The sequence below is a fragment of the Lates calcarifer genome, linkage group LG8 (assembly GCF_001640805.2).
Source record: "Lates calcarifer isolate ASB-BC8 linkage group LG8, TLL_Latcal_v3, whole genome shotgun sequence".
Classification (NCBI taxonomy): Eukaryota; Metazoa; Chordata; class Actinopteri; family Centropomidae; genus Lates; species Lates calcarifer.
Window position 1 is genome coordinate 11,942,777 of NC_066840.1, and position 20,158 is coordinate 11,962,934.

General features: G+C 41.2%; 2 pseudogenes; both read left to right on the forward strand.

Moving 5' to 3' along the window:
• Nucleotides 1–1,773: 1,773 nt before the first annotated feature.
• LOC108899112 (protocadherin beta-15-like) lies at nt 1,774–4,576 on the forward strand (annotated as a pseudogene).
• Nucleotides 4,577–5,491: 915 nt separating this feature from the next.
• On the forward strand, nt 5,492–18,388 carry LOC108899102 (protocadherin gamma-A3-like; annotated as a pseudogene).
• The last annotated feature ends 1,770 nt before the right edge of the window (nt 18,389–20,158 follow it).

Here is a 20,158-nt window from a genome sequence, read left to right on the forward strand (position 1 = left end):
AACACTAAAAAAAAGAGAAAAGATAGTACAAAAGTGAAGCACTTTTACAGTCACATCAACAGAAAACAATGTTTTCATGCAGTATGTATGAATGTTGGAAAGTACTGGAGCAGCACTCAGTTCTGTGGTTAGAGTCTTATACAACAGTTAAATGGTGATGTGTGTGCGTGTTTCTGAGTGCATTCCTGCCTGCCACTGCCTGTGTCATGGTAGTGAAGCAGAGAGGTTTTGTCATCAAACGAACTCGCATGTGAATTCATGTGTGTTTCTTTCGGTGCTATAGCTGCAGGCCCTGTGTGCTCCTAATTTCAACTGTGGTAGAAGGAAAAAAAAAGCAGTGCTTAATCTTTGTCCATTTTATTATTATCTGGGTCATAAGAATCAACGACTGTTTTAAGCAGTGTGGTTGACAGCACTGAAGAATGATGAAAATTGATGTGCATGGCTGATTGCAATTAACACAAACATGGCAGAGTTTCCACTGTATTTGAATTTTGTGGGTAGTTTTGTTTAGTTATAGACACCTCTTGTACAAAGTGGAGCAAACTGCTGACACGCTTTGTACATAACACTAAGAAAGTCTGTGTTTTGTGACATCTTTAAGTGTCAGTGGCTGTTCTAAAAAAAATCCAGTGAGGTCTGGTTAAGTTAGGAATATTTTGATTTAGTTAAAGATTTATTTACCAAACACAACAAAACATTCATGTGACAACAAGTCACAAGATTGAGAGACACTGAGATCCAACTATAACAGTATTCATTATTTCCCAGTGGATATGTACATAATGTCAAAGAATGTGTCAAGATCTAATTAAATTTTGTTTTATCAGCATTCATACTAACTGTTCTCTTTTTTTCTCCTTTCTTTTCTTATCACACCCCCTGAATGAAACTTCAATTTTGGTCGAACAGGTAAGATGATTTTCATTTTCTTTTCTCTGTAAATCTCACATTGTACACTTTTTAAAGTTAGTTAAAATAGTATTACAGCCTCATCAACACCACACTCAATTCCCACAATCAATATCCAATACAACTGACCTAGAATGAGTTTCTGCCTATTTTTCTGTCTCTTTTCTTTATCTCTTTTCCTCACTTTCTCCTTTTCACCACATGGGGACTGTTGAAATCAGCCAACATAACCAAAATTATTAATGTTTATAAGACACATTTCTTCTAAATTATTTCTTTTGAAGTTATATATATGCAAGACTGAAATTTTAGCCAGCAGTTCTGTAACACAGGCAGCTGCATTGCTCTTATTTGTGCATGCTATGTGATTCTACCCTAGGCTTTAAACGACATGAATAATAATAATCCTGGCTGCTGCTGTGCAGTCATATCCTGAATAATGCACAATCATGATGTGCAGAATGTTATGCTCTGCGGCTGTATATGCTAATACTGTGTTTGAGCAGGGGACCATGCAAGGCACTATCGTGACCCATTTTAAGATAGGCATTCCTACCTGTGCAGACATCATGTTTTAAGTACATGCAGAAGTATAGTGCTGTGAAATTTGCCAGTATTTGTTCATGCTTGTGGATGAATGTTGCAGCAGTTTCATACTAGATGTTAATTCCACTACTCAAATGTAGGTCACTCGGCTCATCAGTTAGATTGGATCAAGAGGGAGGAGATAATCTATCTATCTATCTATCTATCTATCTATCTATCTATCTATCTATCTGTCTATCTGTCTATCTATCTATCTATCTAGTTTTTGATGTTATATTTACTGAATTTTCATGTCAAAGGGCCACAACATCAAGGTTTAGGCTAAAAGGCCTTGTAAACATTGTATACACTAGACGGACAGTGGAGTAGGTGGTTTACTCATGTTGTTTAACTTAGTCACTGTTGGTGGTGCTGTTGCCTAAGGAGACTACTTGTATAACATCGGCCTTATTACAGAGACAAAGTCACCACCCGTCTCTGAGGGAAATAGGCGATAACCGTGTGCATACATTCACTGAGGCTCTAGTTTGGACGGTCGCATTGTATAGATTTGGCAGGGGACTATTCAAAATACATATGGTACATATTGAGTGCAAGACCTCCCTCCGGATATCGGTTTTATTTTGGATTTGATATTCATTGGAAGAAATGGAGACTCTGAGGAGCAAAGGCGCCTCATTGGACTGGAGAGTATCCATTTTGCTTTTCTGTGTTGTCGCTGCGGTTAATGGACAAATTCGTTATACTATTCCAGAGGAAATGAGGAAAGGGCTGTTTGTTGGAGACGTCGCAAAAGACCTGGGCTTGGATTTAAAAAGGTTGGTGTCTGGTCGGGCTCGACTTGTTATTGATGAGGATAACCAATATGTCGCGCTGAACCAGAACAAAGGACATATTGTTGTCAATGAAAGAATTGACAGAGAAAAATTATGCGCCAAGAAATCTCCGTGTAGCTTTAGTCTAGAAATTGTCCTAGAGGATCCACTTGAATTGTTTTCCATTACGATCGAAATACAAGATGTAAACGACCATGCTCCCGCTTTTCCCAAAAAGGAAATTAACTTGGAAATTAGCGAATCGACGCCCACAGGGACTGTATTCTTGCTTGATAGCGCAGCTGATCCTGACGTAGGAGTAAACTCACTGCAAAGCTACTCTTTAAAAGCAAACGATCATTTTGTTCTCAAACAACACACTCGAGGAGATGGGAGTAAATATGCTGAAATGATGCTTCAGAGTAGTTTGGATCGCGAGAAGCAAAGCGAACATACGCTTATATTAACGGCTGTTGATGGTGGGGAGCCGCAGAGGTCTGGGACAGTAAGAATACATGTATCTGTTCTGGACGCAAATGACAACGCGCCCGTTTTTACGCAGTCTTTATACAAAGTGTCCGTCTTGGAAAATGTTTCCCGAGGCACAGTTGTTGCTAGAGTCAGTGCCGTCGATTTAGACCAAGGTTATAATGGCAACGTCACATATTTTTTCACCCACCTAGAAGAGCATTCATCCTGTCCTTTCGAAATAAATTCTTACACTGGAGAGGTTAAACTAACCGGTGACATCGATTACGAAGTTTCTCCAAGTTACGAAATAAACCTTCAAGCAAAAGATCCATGGGGTGTAGTGGGCGCCAGCAAGTTAATTATCGAATTAGCAGACGTGAATGATAACAGCCCAGTGATCACAATGGCTTCATATTCGGGTAAGATTTCAGAAGATTCTGCTCCTGGTACAGTTGTGGCCTTGATTAGCGTCCAAGATAAAGATTCTGGTAAAAATGGGCAGGTTCATTTAAATATAGACGAAAACCTCCCTTTCAAAATTAAATCATCTCTCAGAAACTACTACACCTTAGTCACCAGAGCAAAACCTCGACCGAGAAAAGCGTTCCAAGTACAACATCACTCTCACTGCCACAGATGAGGGTTTGCCTGCTTTATCAAGCAGTAAAACTGTATTCTTAGACGTTACTGATATTAATGACAACGCACCCGCTTTCAGCCAAAGTGTTTACAGCACTCAGGTAATGGAGAACAATTCTCCTGGTGTCACTCTGTTGCAGATTTACGCAACTGATCCAGATCAGGGTCAGAATGCACGCATATCATATTTTCTTATTGACAGCGAATTTAATGGAGCTCCAGTCTCCTCATATTTCTCAATTAATACGGAAAGTGGAGTAATTCAGTCTTTGCGTTCACTTGACTATGAACAAGTCAAAGAGTATAAAATACGAGTTAAAGCTCAAGATGGCGGATCGCCACCACTAACTAGTAACACAACAGTTAATGTACATGTCAAGGACCAGAACGACAACCCACCTCAGGTTCTGTATCCAGTCCAGACTGGTGGCTCTCTGGTGGCTGAAATGGTTCCTCGATCAGCAGATGTGGGCTATCTGGTGACTAAAGTGGTGGCTGTTGATGTGGACTCTGGACAGAATGCCTGGCTCTCCTATAAACTGCAGAAAGCCACAGACAGGGCGCTGTTTGAAGTGGGCTTACAGAATGGAGAAATAAGAACTATCCGCCAAGTGACTGATAAAGATGCAGTGAAACAAAGACTGACTGTTATAGTGGAGGACAACGGGCAGCCCTCTCGTTCAGCTACAGTCATTGTTAACGTGGCGGTGGCGGACAGCTTCCCTGAAGTGCTGTCGGAGTTCACTGACTTTACCCAGGACAAGGAGTACAATGACAACCTGACTTTTTACTTAGTGTTGGCTCTGGCTGTAGTTTCCTTCCTCTTCATCACGTGTTTAGTGGTTATTATATCAGTGAAGATCTACAGATGGAGACAGTCTCGCGTCCTGTATCACTCCAATCTCCCTGTGATTCCATATTATCCACCACGTTACTCAGACACTTTGGGGACAGGGACTCTCCAACACGTGTACAACTACGAGGTGTGCAGGACGACTGACTCCAGAAAGAGTGACATGAAATATATGAAACCGATGAGTCAAAGTTTGGTTAGTGTGGATGGAGCTGGAACTGAAACTCTGCAGAATGGAGAGCAGTCATCAGCAGTATCTCATATGTCTACTCTGGTAAGTCTGTCTGTGGACGTTTATCATATCAGCTGTTGCATCTTTGGGCGTAATATGTTTTGTTAGAAAGTTCACTTTCATATTTTTGTATTGATGTTGTTGATTCTAGCTGTAATAGTGGACACATAAAAAACCATTACTCTGCACCAAGTACAGCATGATGTTTATAACACTGGCGGTTGGTTCCGCAGCTCTTCCTCTGTCCATGGTACTGAAGTCCTGCTTTGCATTGAGATATTGTTGTTTGTTGTCATTTGAGGTTTTTGGGTTGGTTTGAAGAGACCTGGTTAAATTTAATGCAACATGTAACATGTTGTTACAGATTGGTAAGTAATAGTGCATTTTTACTACAGTTTCCTTGCGAACTAGTATTTTGTGTTTGTTGTTTTTAATGAGGAAGAGACTGATCCTCTTATATATTCATCATTTTGCCAACAGGAAAGAAACGTTTGATTCTTAAATGTGGTCTAGAGGCAATGAACAACACCTTTTCACTATATTGATTAATCCCTTCTCTCATTTCCTGAAGAAACTTTACATGTCCGTAATTAGAGTGATCAATCATAATCGTATTTCTATGGCCACATATGCCATTACTTTAGAGAGTATCATTCGAAACACTAAACTCATGGCATGGATGTCTGGATAGACGAGTTTCATAGTTTAGCCTCTAAGTGACGCTGTTGCCTGTAAATCAATTCCACCATGGCCTCATGAGGCAGGCTTGTTCCTCCCTGTTACTGCGTTTTACAAGAGGGAGATGATCTGTGTTTCATACGAGCTGGGGCTCAGCGGCTTATTTAGACTTTAACTCCAATCTAAATTAACCTGGAATGTATCCGTTTTCATCACTGACCTGAAATCTTCCTTCTTTCTTTCCCTGCTCGGTTTGTTTGAAATCCTTGTTTTCACATGGCATTGAAGGAGCATCATCGAGACAGAGATTTAAGATGGCGATTGCGAAGGACAGTGTATCTGTTTATGTTACAGTTTATTCTTCTCATTCAGACGGAGGGCACAGATCCGGTATTCGATCCCAGAGGAGATGAAGAAAGGGTCGCTTGTTGGCAATGTCGCACAGACCTGGGTTTAGATCTGAAAAGGCTCCGCTCTGGTCGGGCCGTATCGTGACCGGAGAAAACATTCAGTACACCGAGCTGCAGACAGACAAAGGGACTTTAGTCGTGAATGAGAGAATAGACCGAGAGCAGCTTTGTGGAGACGTGACACCGTGTAGCTTTACCTTTGAGATTTTACTGGAGAAACCCATGGAGTTGCACCCTGTGACAATAGAGGTACTGGACGTAAACGACAATGCTCCCACTTTTCAAAATAGGCACTTGGAATTTGAAATTAGCGAATCAGCTGCGCTTGGCTCCCGTTTTGTTTTAGAGAGTGCGGACGATGCTGATGTTGGAGCAAACGGCCTGCAGAACTACATTTTGACTCCGAACGATAATTTTGCTTTGAAACAACATGTTAATCCAGACGGGAGTAAATATGCTGAAATGGTGCTTCAGAAACCCTTAGACAGAGAAGAGCAGCCACGCCTGTCTCTAAAACTGTTGGCTGTGGACGGCGGAAATCCACAGAGATCGGGTACAGTAAATATAGGTATCAGTATCTTAGATGTCAATGATAATGCTCCATTGTTTAATCAATCGGTGTATAAGGCCACTGTGATTGAAAATGCACCAAAAGGCACTCACATTGTTACTGTGAATGCAAGCGATGTAGACAGTGGTTCAAATGGGAGAGTAACGTATTTCTTCTCAAAATCTAAGGCAGGAATAGCTGATTTGTTCGACATAGATGAGACTACAGGAAGAATTTATGTGGCAAAGGAAATAGACTTTGAAAAAGACAAAAAAATTGAGTTCAGGGTTGAAGCTAAAGATCAAGGAGGGCTGACAGATTCCAGCAAAGTTGAAATTGAGGTTATCGATGTAAATGATAACGCTCCCGTCATTAACGTCATGTCATTCACGAGCCCTGTGTGTCAGAAGACTCCCCTGCTGGTACCACCATTGGCATAATTAATGTTAAAGATGCCGATTCGAATGAAAACGGTCAAGTAAGATGCACCATCGAAGGTGTTGTTCCTTTTCAGATTAAATCCAACGTGAGAAATTATTATGCATTGATAACCGATGCTGCATTAGATCGCGAAAATCTGTCAGAGTGTAACATCACTGTTATTGCCTCGGACGCAGGATCGCCTCCCCTCTCAACTAAAAGAACATTTTATCTAAAGATCTCGGATGTCAATGACAATGCCCCAGTATTTCCACGAGGCTTTTATAGTGCTTTGATTGCAGAGAATAACTCTCCAGGCGTTTCCGTGCTTAGTGTTCATGCTAAAGACCCCGATGAAAACCAGAACGCGCGTGTGTCTTACATTTTACAAGAGTGTGAGATTAGTGGGTCTCCAATATCTGAATATGTTTCTGTAAATGCAGAAAGCGGAATCGTTCATGCAGTTCGCTCATATGACTACGAACAGATCAAAGAACTGATATTCGTCGTCAAAGCGCAGGATGGAGGCTCCTCCACTCAGTAGTAATGTGACTGTGAAAATACTGATCCAGGACCAGAACGACAATCCTCCTCAGGTTCTATATCCAGTCCAGACTGGTGGCTCTCTGGTGGCTGAAATGGTGCCTCGTTCAGCAGACGTGGGCTATCTGGTGACTAAAGTGGTGGCTGTTGATGTGGACTCTGGACAGAATGCCTGGCTCTCCTATAAACTGCAGAAAGCCACAGACAGGGCGCTGTTTGAAGTGGGCTTACAGAATGAGAAATAAGAACTATCCGCCAAGTGACTGATAAAGATGCAGTGAAACAAAGACTGACTGTTATAGTGGAGGACAACGGGCAGCCCTCTCGTTCAGCTACAGTCATTGTTAACGTGGCGGTGGCGGACAGCTTCCCTGAAGTTCTGTCGGAGTTCACTGACTTTACCCAGGACAAGGAGTACAATGACAACCTGACTTTTTACTTAGTGTTGGCTCTGGCTGTAGTTTCCTTCCTCTTCATCACGTGTTTAGTGGTTATTATATCAGTGAAAATCTACAGATGGAGACAGTCTCGCATCCTGTATCACTCCAATCTCCCTGTGATTCCATATTATCCTCCACGTTACTCAGACACGTTGGGGACAGGGACTCTCCAACACGTGTACAATTACGAGGTGTGCAGGACGACTGACTCCAGAAAGAGTGACTGTAAGTTCGGCCGAGCTGGTAGTCAGAACGTGCTGATAATGACCCCAGTTCTACAGGGACGATGCAGCGGATACAGAGTGAAAAGAGCATCCTGGATGAACCAGACTCTCCTCTAGAGGTTAGTTGAAAGTTTAGCTTCGTCTATGTTCTTTAGTTTCTCTGTTCTTGCATGTTTGTTTTGTTATCTTTAGCTGCACTTAACGCTAACAGTTCTCCGATGTCACTTTCAGCACTATGGACAGCTCAGCTGTTTTCTGTCATTGATTGAGTCAGCTCCTGCAAATCTGTACATTCACGATGGAAAGTACAGTATAGTTGTCACATTGTATCTAATACAATCATGTTCATATTTATCAGTGTTGAAGAGCCAAAATTTTCATACTGTGTGTGTTTTGTGTACAGTATTCAGTTTTTCATTCGCTTATATTCGAACATTTATTTAAATGATGGCAAGAGTTTAGATTGAGTAGGCAAAAACATTTAATAAAGTATCTCAAATCCCAAATGACAGAACACAAACATTATTAAAGGCAACACATATGCCAATCCATCACACTGATTTCTACAGCCTAAGCTGTCACTGCATGTCACAAAAATCCTTATACTGAATTATTTACATTTTATCATATTACAGGGAACAGCTTAATTTCAATAGTAGTGCTCATGTAGCACATTATAATACACCGCTTTTGTTGTGGGAACACATTATTTTTGTTCCACAATAAAAGAAAAACATGCACATTTTCTTAAAGCTAACTATTTTTCACATCATGTAGATGTTTTATTTCCTGTAAGAACTGCTGCTGTATTTATTTATTGCAATCTGCTTAATTGAAAGCATATTGTTCGGGTTAAGATTTTATTTTATTTCTTCATTTACTTTGGATAGGTTATTTTCACTCCACATTTTTTCATTTTTCCACTGAAAACAATGTGATGTGTTAGAGTTTGCTTTTATTTACAAACAGTATCTTTAAAACTCAGCCTCTTCATTCAATCAACTCTATTTTTTAAAGAGTGTTAGTACTGTGCTCTTTGGCTCGTTTGAAATTCACCCTCTAGACTCTAAGGGACGCTGTTGTCAGTAAAATATTTTCTGAGTTGTGTCGTCATTCAGTTCATCCCCCGAACTGACGATACAGTGGGAAGACTCTCAGTGTTTTTTCGACGTTTGGGGCGAACATAGTCTCACAGACTTGCATGTAAACGTTGAAGACGTGTTTAGATGCAACCAGGAAACGGATATATCAGAACCAGATTTACAATTGATATCAATCGGATATAAGTAATCTTTTTCGATTGTTTGTTGCCATGATGGCACTTCGAGGATCTCCCACTACATATCCTTAAATGGCGATTGTTTTGTGGACTGCGACGACAAATAGGACTGCTTATGTTGCTGCTTCATGCAATGATATGGTAGGTGGTCAGATTCGTTATTCCATACCAGAGGAGATGAAGAAAGGCTCAGTTATTGGTAATGTAGCGCAGGATCTTGGTTTGGATCTGAAAAGGCTCCATTCTGGCGGGCCCGTATCGTGACGGGAGAAAACGTTCACTACACCGAGCTGAAAACAGACAAAGGGATTCTAGTCGTGAATGAGAGAATAGACCGAGAGCAGCTTTGTGGAGACATAACGCCATGTAGCTTCAGTTTTGAGGTGATTTTAGAAAATCCAATGGAACTGCACAGAATTACAGTTGAGGTTTTGGATATAAATGATCACGCTCCCGTCTTCCCAAACAAAGATAAACCTATCAGTTTTGAAATAAGTGAATCGGCTGTAGTGGGAGTGCAGTTTCCACTTCAGAGTGCAGAGGATCTAGATGTGGGGGCAGAACGCTTTGCAAGATTATGTTTTGTCACCAAACGACAATTTTATTTTGAAGCAACATGCAAATCCAGACGGAAGTAAATACGTTGAAATGGTGCTACAGAAGCCTTTAGACAGAGAGCAACGTCCACATTTGTCTTTAAAGTTAATCGCAGTTGACGGAGGAACACCACAGAGATCTGGTACAGTAAATATAGATGTCACTGTTTTAGATGCCAACGACAATGCTCCAGTATTTAACCAGTCAGTATATAAAGCATCTGTGATGGAAAACACGATGAGAGGCACAAACATTATTACAGTAAATGCCACAGACGCAGACAGCGGTTCAAATGGAGTCATCGTTTACAGTTTGTCTAAAATGAAAGGGAGTGCAGCAGATATATTCAGTATTGATGAAAATACTGGAACGATTTCTGTATCTGGTCAAATAGATTATGAAAAAGACAGAAAATATGAGGTTAGGGTTGAGGCAAGAGATCAGGGTGGTCTCACCGGGACCAGTAAAGTTGTACTGGATGTTATTGATGTTAACGACAATGCCCCAGTCATAAATATAATGTCACTTTCTAGCTCGTTGTCTGAAGACTCACGTCCTGGTACAACGATTGCTATTTTGAACGTGAAAGATGCAGATTCTGAGAAAAATGGGCAAATAAAATGTTCTATAGATGGCAAACATCCCTTTAAAATCGAGTCATCTTTAACAAACTATTACAATTTAGTTTCAGATCAACATTTTGACCGCGAGTCGGTCTCAGAATATAACATAACAATAACAGCCACGGACTTTGGGACTCCCCCACTTTGTAGCTCAACAAAATTACATCTTAAAATCTCTGACGTAAACGACAATGCACCATTTTTTGATAAAAGCAGTTATTCTGCTCAGATCACAGAGAATAATTCACCTGGAATTTCAATATTTGCTGTCAGCGCGAGGGACTCTGATTGGAACCAAAACGCCAGAATCTCGTATCTTTTAGAGGACACACAGGTCAGTGGTAGTCCAGTTTCTACTTATGTGTCTTTAAACTCTGAAACTGGAGTTCTTAGCGCGGTTCGCTCCTTTGATTATGAGCAAATTAAACAACTTCAGCTAGTAGTCAAAGCTCAGGATGGAGGCTCTCCTCCACTCAGTAGTAATGTGACTGTGAAAATACTGATCCAGGACCAGAACGACAATCCTCCTCAGGTTCTATATCCAGTCCAGACTGGTGGCTCTCTGGTGGCTGAAATGGTGCCTCGTTCAGCAGACGTGGGCTATCTGGTGACTAAAGTGGTGGCTGTTGATGTGGACTCTGGACAGAATGCCTGGCTCTCCTATAAACTGCAGAAAGCCACAGACAGGGCGCTGTTTGAAGTGGGCTTACAGAATGGAGAAATAAGAACTATCCGCCAAGTGACTGATAAAGATGCAGTGAAACAAAGACTGACTGTTATAGTGGAGGACAACGGGCAGCCCTCTCGTTCAGCTACAGTCATTGTTAACGTGGCGGTGGCGGACAGCTTCCCTGAAGTGCTGTCGGAGTTCACTGACTTTACCCAGGACAAGGAGTACAATGACAACCTGACTTTTTACTTAGTGTTGGCTCTGGCTGTAGTTTCCTTCCTCTTCATCACGTGTTTAGTGGTTATTATATCAGTGAAAATCTACAGATGGAGACAGTCTCGCATCCTGTGTCACTCCAATCTCCCTGTGATTCCATATTATCCACCACGTTACTCAGACACTTTGGGGACAGGGACTCTCCAACACGTGTACAATTACGAGGTGTGCAGGACGACTGACTCCAGAAAGAGTGACTGTAAGTTCGGCAGAGCTGGTAGTCAGAACGTGTTGATAATGGACCCCAGTTCTACAGGGACGATGCAGCGAATGCAGAGTGAAACGAGCATCCTGGATGAAACCAGACTCTCCTTTAGAGGTGAGTTAGGATAACCTTACCTTTCCTCTGATCCTGTATGTTTTTCTCTCTTCATCTTAAATGGTTGCACTGATTATGCATACTTGAACACCTTGCTTTAATTTTCAGCACCAGGGATAGCGCCTCAGGTTGTTTGAATCATTTTGCAAGGATTCTGCCTCTGTAACACCCTGTGCAAACGTAGCAATGGCTTTTAAAACCACGTTCTACGAATTACGTTAAAATGCATCTCTCTTGCATTTCCAAATTATATTGTTTTTGACTCTAAGAAAACTAGAGACATCAGGTAAATACTTCTGTCATAGGATTAGAAAAAAAACAGAACCTCTCACGTCTGGTGTTGATGACTTGTTCAAATTCAAACCTTTCCTCACCTTTGCGCTGCTTATCAATATTCAATAGAAGTTTTATTTTGTACGCTTTTGCAGTGCAAGTGGGTAATTTTCTGGAGATTTTATAATAATTTCCTCCATTTCTGTGCTTCTGTGTGCAGCAATGCATTGTTTTCTATAGTTAAAGTTTTTCGTTGCTTGCACTCGTAAGACACTGTATTGTGTGGCATGTTAGATGCTTAGGGCCCACTGTACTACTGAATTTATCATATACCAGAGTTTGTGTTTGTTTCAGTTTCGTGGTAATGACGATATTGATTTTCTCTGCAAGTGAGATTGTTGGCAGTCAGTTGCTATGTGAATTGAATTTGCAGTTAATTTTCTTCCTTGTGTTGATATTCAGTGAGTGGACTCTAAGGGACGCTGTTGGTCAAGTAAAAACAAATCGGAACAGTGTTTTAGGCGGTGCCTTCCTTCATTCTGCTCTGTATTGGGCAGATATACTTTGACTGTGGACGACATTTGTGATGGACCCAGATATACTGGCAATGGTTTGAATTTTTTTTTCTACGAGAGAGAGGAATTATTGTAAATCCTCCAGTGTTTGAAGAGTATCGTTTCATAACGCTTATTTGGTAACATGGATTTCAGAAAACATCTCTGCCGGGCTTTAAGATGGCGTTTGTGCTACAAACTGACGCCGCAAAGCATTCTGCTTCTCTTTTTTCTAAGTCATATTGCCAGTGGTCAAATACGTTATTCAATCCCAGAAGAGATGAAGAAGGGGTCCCTTATTGGGAATGTCGCATTGGACCTTGGAATAGATATGCAGAGGCTGCGTTCTGGTCGGGCCCGTATCGTTACCGGAGAAAGCATCCAGTACACCCGAGCTGAAGACAGACAAAGGGATTCTAGTCGTGAATGAGAGAATAGACCGGGAGCAGCTTTGCGGAGATGTAACACCGTGCAGCTTCAGCTTTGATCTGATCTTAGAAAATCCGATGGAACTGCACCACGTTACAGTCGAAGTATTGGACATAAATGATAATTCACCTTCTTTTCATCAGCACGACATGAAACTGACGATTGGAGAATCAGCCGCTCCGGGAGCGCGTTTTGTTTTACCAACAGCCAATGATCCTGATGTAGGACTCAATGGGCTTCAGGACTATCATTTATCTCCGAATGAAAATTTTATCTTAAAAAAGCATTCAAATAATGACGGACGAAAAAATGCAGAGATGGTCCTTGAGAAACCGTTGGATAGAGAGCGATATCCTAGTCTGTCCCTAAAGCTGATAGCAGTGGACGGTGGGACGCCACAGAAATCTGGTACAGTAAATATAGATATCACTGTCTTAGATGTTAATGACAATTCTCCTGTTTTCAATCAGTCAGTCTACAAAGCCACTGTTATGGAAAATGCCGCTAAAGGGACTTATATAATCACCGTGAATGCTAGTGATGCAGACAGTGGATCAAATGGTTTGATTTATTATTCTATTTCAAAAATGCAAGGCAACATACACAGTATTTTCGAAATTAACAAGACAACAGGTGTGATATTTCTTTCAGGGGAGGTTGACTATGAAAAAGCAAAGAAATATGAAATACGCATTGAGGCAACTGACCAAGGGGCTTTGACAGACTCCAGTAAAGTTGTAGTTGATGTGATTGACGTGAATGATAACCCACCTGTCATTAATATGATGTCATTCACTAGTCCTGTGTCAGAGGACTCCCCTCCTGGTACAACAATTGGCATTATAAATGTAAAAGATCTCGACTCAGGTGATAACGGACAAGTAAATTGTAGAATAGAACAAAACGCACCTTTCAAAATTAAATCTAATTTGAGAAATTACTATACATTGGTAACTGATATTGTATTAGACCGTGAAAGTGTGTCAGACTATAACATCACTGTTGTTGCGACAGATGCAGGAATGCCTCCTCTGTCAACAAAAAGAACCTTTCATTTAAAGGTCTCTGATGTGAACGATAATTCTCCAACATTTTCACAAGGTGTTTACAGTGCGTGTATTGCAGAGAACAACTCCCCAGGCGTTTCTGTTCTCACTGTGAGAGCTAAAGATCCTGATGAAAACCAAAACGCTCGCATATCTTATATTCTGGATGTTAGTGGTGTAGGCGGATTTCCAGTTTCTGAATATGTTTCTGTAAATGCAGAAAGCGGAATCGTTCATGGCAGTTCGCTCATATGACTACGAACAGATCAAAGAACTGACATTCGTTGTCAAAGCTCAGGATGGAGGCTCTCCTCCACTCAGTAGTAATGTAACTGTGAAAATTCTGATCCAGGACCAGAACGACAACCCCCCTCAGGTTCTGTACCCAGTCCAGACTGGTGGCTCTCTGGTGGCTGAAATGGTGCCTCGTTCAGCAGACGTGGGCTATCTGGTGACTAAAGTGGTGGCTGTTGATGTGGACTCTGGACAGAATGCCTGGCTCTCCTATAAACTGCAGAAAGCCACAGACAGGGCGCTGTTTGAAGTGGGCTTACAGAATGGAGAAATAAGAACTATCCGCCAAGTGACTGATAAAGATGCAGTGAAACAAAGACTGACTGTTATAGTGGAGGACAACGGGCAGCCCTCTCGTTCAGCTACAGTCATTGTTAACGTGGCGGTGGCGGACAGCTTCCCTGAAGTGCTGTCGGAGTTCACTGACTTTACCCAGGACAAGGAGTACAATGACAACCTGACTTTTTACTTAGTGTTGGCTCTGGCTGTAGTTTCCTTCCTCTTCATCACGTGTTTAGTGGTTATTATATCAGTGAAATCTACAGATGGAGACAGTCTCGCATCCTGTATCACTCCAATCTCCCTGTGATTCCATATTATCCTCCACGTTACTCAGACACTTTGGGGACAGGGACTCTCCAACACGTGTACAATTACGAGGTGTGCAGGACGACTGACGTCCAGAAAGAGTGACTGTAAGTTCGGCAGAGCTGGTAGTCAGAACGTGCTGATAATGGACCCCAGTTCTACAGGGACGATGGCAGCGGATACAAAGTGAAAAGAGCATCCTGGATGAACCAGACTCTCCTCTAGAGGTTAGTCAAATAATATAGCTTCATCTAGGTGCCATTATTATTTTTTCTTTGTTCATGTTTAACGTCTAGTGAACTGTTTCGCACTATGTCATCATGTTCAGCACCATGGACAGCAGTACTCAGTATCACTTGATAAGATTACTGCGTCTGTATTGACATGCCGAACTTCAACAAAGTATCACTCTTTACTCTGAGTTAGTGTTAGAATGAAATTACACACGCACGTTGCTTTGACTTAGTTAATGTTGTGTTAAGGCAGACTCCTAACCTGCTAGGTTCTTGCAACTTTGTAAATATGAAAGTGCTGATCTCCAGAGTCTCTTGTGTGTATTCACTCGTGATTATGTATTTGAAAAACACCTTGCGCGTGATTTAAGTTATCATTTTGAGAATCAAAAATGCCGTCGTTCATTGCTCTAATTACCAAATTATTAGGGTTTTATTTCCCAGCGCTTCGTGAACAATGATAGAAATTTTAGTGGTATTTTGTGTATGTAATTTATCTGTTTCACGTGCGTCACACGGGCATTTTTTTTTATTCATATGCTTGCATATTATAAGAGCTAATAGCTTGAAAACGGCTTCACTCTAAAACTTGTTTTGAGATAATTTTGTATTTAAATGTAATTAACAATTTTTCCAATTCCATATAGTACATTTTCCCAGAAACAATTCATTGTTGCATGGTGTTATTGATTTTGGACTCTAAGGGACGCTGTTGGTCAATCCAACATAATCTTTGAAACATTAACACACAGTCCCCTCCCTTGCTTCTCTGGCCTATGAGAGAAAAGGAGATAGTGTGCATTATGTGGGCTGACAGACAGAAAACAGACTCACATGAACCGATACATCCGTTTAGATATTATCTGTAAAAACAATACAGTTTTTCCTTAGTGCTTCGTGAGTTTTATTTTTCAAAATAAGTGTCGTCCTTGGATCGTTGTAAGGCATTTTTTTTTCGTGTTTTCATTTATTATGGCATGTGGAATACGACCCTATACCCGGTGCGAAAAATGGCGTTTTGGCTGCGGACAGAACTGGCATTTACTGCTGGTCCTTTTTTATTTAATTTGTATGGTCAACGGACATATCCGATATTCAATACCAGAGGAGATGAAGAAAGGTTCCCTAGTCGGTAACGTAGCACAGGATCTTGGTTTGGATCTGAAAAGGCTTCGTTCCGGTCGGGCCCGTATCGTGAGAGAGCATCCAGTACACCGAGCTGAAGACAGACAAAGGGATTTTAGTCGTCAATGATAGAATTGACCGAGAGCAGCTTTGTGGAGACGTGACACCGTGTAGTTTCAGCTTTGAGGTGATTTTAGAAAACCCGATGGAGCTATATCAAATTACAGTTGAAATAACAGACATAAATGATCATTCGCCCACGTTTAAAAGAAACAGCATCCATTTTGAAATCAGTGAATCCGCTAATACTGGATCTCGATTTCCACTGACTAGTGCAGAAGATCCAGATGTGGGTGTTAATGGACTCAGAGAATATTTTTTGACCGAGAATGACAATTTTGTTTTAAAACAAAACTCAAATGCAGATGGAAAGAAATACGCAGAGATGGTTCTTCAGAAGCCATTAGACAGAGAGACAAATCCTCATCTGTCTCTAAAGCTGATAGCTGTAGACGGTGGAAGTCCGCAGAGATCTGGTACAGTAAATATAGATGTGACTGTTCTTGATATCAATGACAATGCACCTGTATTTAATCAATCTGTGTACAAAGCTACAGTGATGGAAAATTCTCCCAGAGATACTTACGTTACCACTGTTAATGCCAGTGACGCAGACATCGGGTCAAACAGTATTGTTACGTATTATTTTTCAGATCTGAACAGTGGTCTAAGTGATTTGTTTAGAATTGATGAAAAAACTGGCGTCATTTCAATAACAGGCTCTATTGATTATGAAAAAGACAAAAAATATGAACTTAGAATAGAAGGAAAAGATCAAGGAGGTTTGACAGATTCAAGTAAAGTGATAATTGAAGTTACTGATGTGAATGACAACGCCCCTACTATTAGCGTCATGTCGTTCACTAGTCCTGTGTCAGAGGACTCCCCTCCCGGTACAACAATTGGCATTATAAATGTAAAAGATCTCGATTCAAGTGATAACGGACAAGTAAATTGTAGAATAGAACAAAACGCACCTTTCAAAATAAAATCCAATTTAAGAAATTACTATACATTGGTGACTGATATTGTATTAGACCGTGAAAGTGTTTCAGACTATAATATCACTGTTGTTGCGACAGATGCAGGAATGCCTCCTCTGTCAACAAAAAGAACCTTTCATTTAAAGGTCTCTGATGTGAACGATAATGCCCCGGTTTTTCCACGAGGTGTTTACAGCGCATTTATTCCAGAGAATAACTCTCCAGGCGTTTCTGTTCTCACTGTGAGAGCTAAAGATCCTGATGAAAACCAAAACGCCCGAATATCGTATATTTTGGAAGATACTAATACCGGTGGATCTCCAGTTTCTGAGTATGTTTCTATAAATGCAGAAAGTGGAGTGATACATGCAGTTCGCTCGTTTGATTATGAGCAAATCAAACAGCTGGTTTTCATTGTCAAAGCGCAGGATGGAGGTTCACCTCCACTCAGTAGCAATGTGACTGTTAAAATACTGATCCACGACCAGAACGACAACCCTCCTCAGGTTCTGTACCCAGTCCAGACTGGTGGCTCTCTGGTGCTGAAATAGTGCCTCGTTCAGCAGATGTGGGCTATCTGGTGACTAAAGTGGTGGCTGTTGATGTGGACTCTGGACAGAATGCCTGGCTCTCCTATAAACTGCAGAAAGCCACAGACAGGGCGCTGTTTGAAGTGGGCTTACAGAATGGAGAAAAAAGAACTATCCGCCAAGTGACTGATAAAGATGCAGTGAAACAAAGACTGACTGTTATAGTGGAGGACAACGGGCAGCCCTCTCGTTCAGCTACAGTCATTGTTAACGTGGCGGTGGCGGACAGCTTCCCTGAAGTGCTGTCGGAGTTCACTGACTTTACACAGGACAAGGAATACAATGACAACCTGACTTTTTACTTAGTGTTGGCTCTGGCTGTAGTTTCCTTCCTCTTCATCACGTGTTTAGTGGTTATTATATCAGAAAATCTACAGATGGAGACAGTCTCGCATCCTGTATCACTCCAATCTCCCTGTGATTCCATATTATCCACCACGTTACTCAGACACTTTGGGGACAGGGACTCTCCAACACGTGTGTACAATTACGAGGTGTGCAGGACGACTGACTCCAGAAAGAGTGACTGTAAGTTCGGCAGAGCTGGTAGTCAGAACGTGCTGATAATGGACCCCAGTTCTACAGGGACGATGCAGCGGTTACAGAATGAAAAGAGCATCCTGGATGAACCAGACTCTCCTCTAGAGGTGAGGTGCAAGACGCAACTTGTTTATTTTTGGAATCTTTTTTTTGTCTGAACTGAAATTAAATTGCAATGAGTCGTTGGTTGTAGTTAACCCCACAACAAGTGAGCGCGATGTTTTTCAGTACCACAGTGCGGACAGCTCCTCTTTAATATACAATACTTCCTGTTTGATAACTTTCCATTTCCAACATAACTTCTAATGAGAAATTCACCTTATACTATTTACTGTATAATAGTAATAACAATAATTATCATTATAACAACAAACAAAACCAATTTTCATTATTATCAAAACATGTACCTACTGGCAAGGCTCTCAAAATTTGCATATGTATTTTTATTTATTTAATCTGTCCGTGATAATACACACATCAGTGTTTATCCTTTTCCCCTCGGTTTGGATGTTTATTATGCTCTTTCAAGCTTTTCGCTGTGTTGTGGTACACACTTTGGACTCTAAGTGACGCTGTTGAACAAGAATATAATGTGTAATCAACAACCTCCCTGTTGCAGTTCAGTGATGTTCTTTGTGAAATCACACTGAAGTAGTCTTAGAGGCATCATCAGTAAACGCATATATCTTGGATGAGAAATACTTTTTGGACTCTGGTTGCTTTGTTGTTTTGTTTTTTTAAATAATATCTTAACCACGCAGTTCTGGAGGACTTTATATTACTGGATGCAGATCCGAAGATCACGGTTCCTTTTTCCCTGAAAATTTCCCATTCTGACATGGCGTATCAGCAGCTGCTCTGCAAATGGCGTTTGTATTTCGGATTCCAACCGGCAATGGTAATTTTTTTGCTTTTCTTCTTAAAATCGTAGCTGGTCAGATCCGCTACTCAGTACCGGAGGAGATGAAGAAGGGTTCTCTTATCGGTAATGTAGCACAGGATCTTGGTTTGGATCTGAAAAGGCTTCATTCTGGTCGAGCCCGTATCGTCACCGGAGAGAACAATCAGTACACTGAGCTGAAAACAGACAAAGGCATTTTAGTCGTCAATGAAAGAATAGACCGTGAGCAGCTTTGTGGAGACGTGACACCGTGCAGTTTCAGCTTTGAAATGATTTTAGAAAATCCCATGGAGCTACACCACGTAACGATTGAAGTGTTAGATGTGAATGATCATCCTCCCGTTTTCAAGAAGTCAGATATTATGTTAGATATAAGCGAGTCCGCTAACATTGGGGCGCGATTTGTGCTGGACAGTGCAGAAGATCCTGATGTCGGCGTCAATGGCCTGCAAAATTATGTTTTAACCTCAAACGACAATTTCGTTTTGAAGCAACATGTAAATCCAGACGGGAGTAAATATGCAGAGATAGTGCTTCAGAAACAGTTAGACAGAGAAAAGGTTCCCAGTCTCTCTTTGAAGCTTATAGCAGTAGATGGTGGAAATCCACAGAGATCTGGAACCGTAAATATAAACATAGTAGTTTTAGATGCCAATGACAATGCGCCCCGTTTTCAATCAGTCTGTTTATAAGGCCACGGTGATAGAAAACGCAGCAAAGGGGACTAAAATCGTTACTGTTAATGCTACAGACGTAGATAGTGGGTCGAATGGTTACATCACATATTCAATTTCAAATGTGAAGAGCAATATAGCTGACTTGTTGTCCATAGATCAAGTCTCTGGTGTGTTGTCTGTTTCGGGCCCAATAGATTTTGAGAGGGATAAGAAATATGAGCTCAGAATTGATGCAAAGGATCAGGGAGGTTTAACGGATTCAAGTAAAGTGATAATTGAAGTTACTGATGTGAATGACAACGCCCCTACTATTAGCGTCATGTCGTTCACTAGTCCTGTGTCAGAGGACTCCCCTCCCGGTACAACAA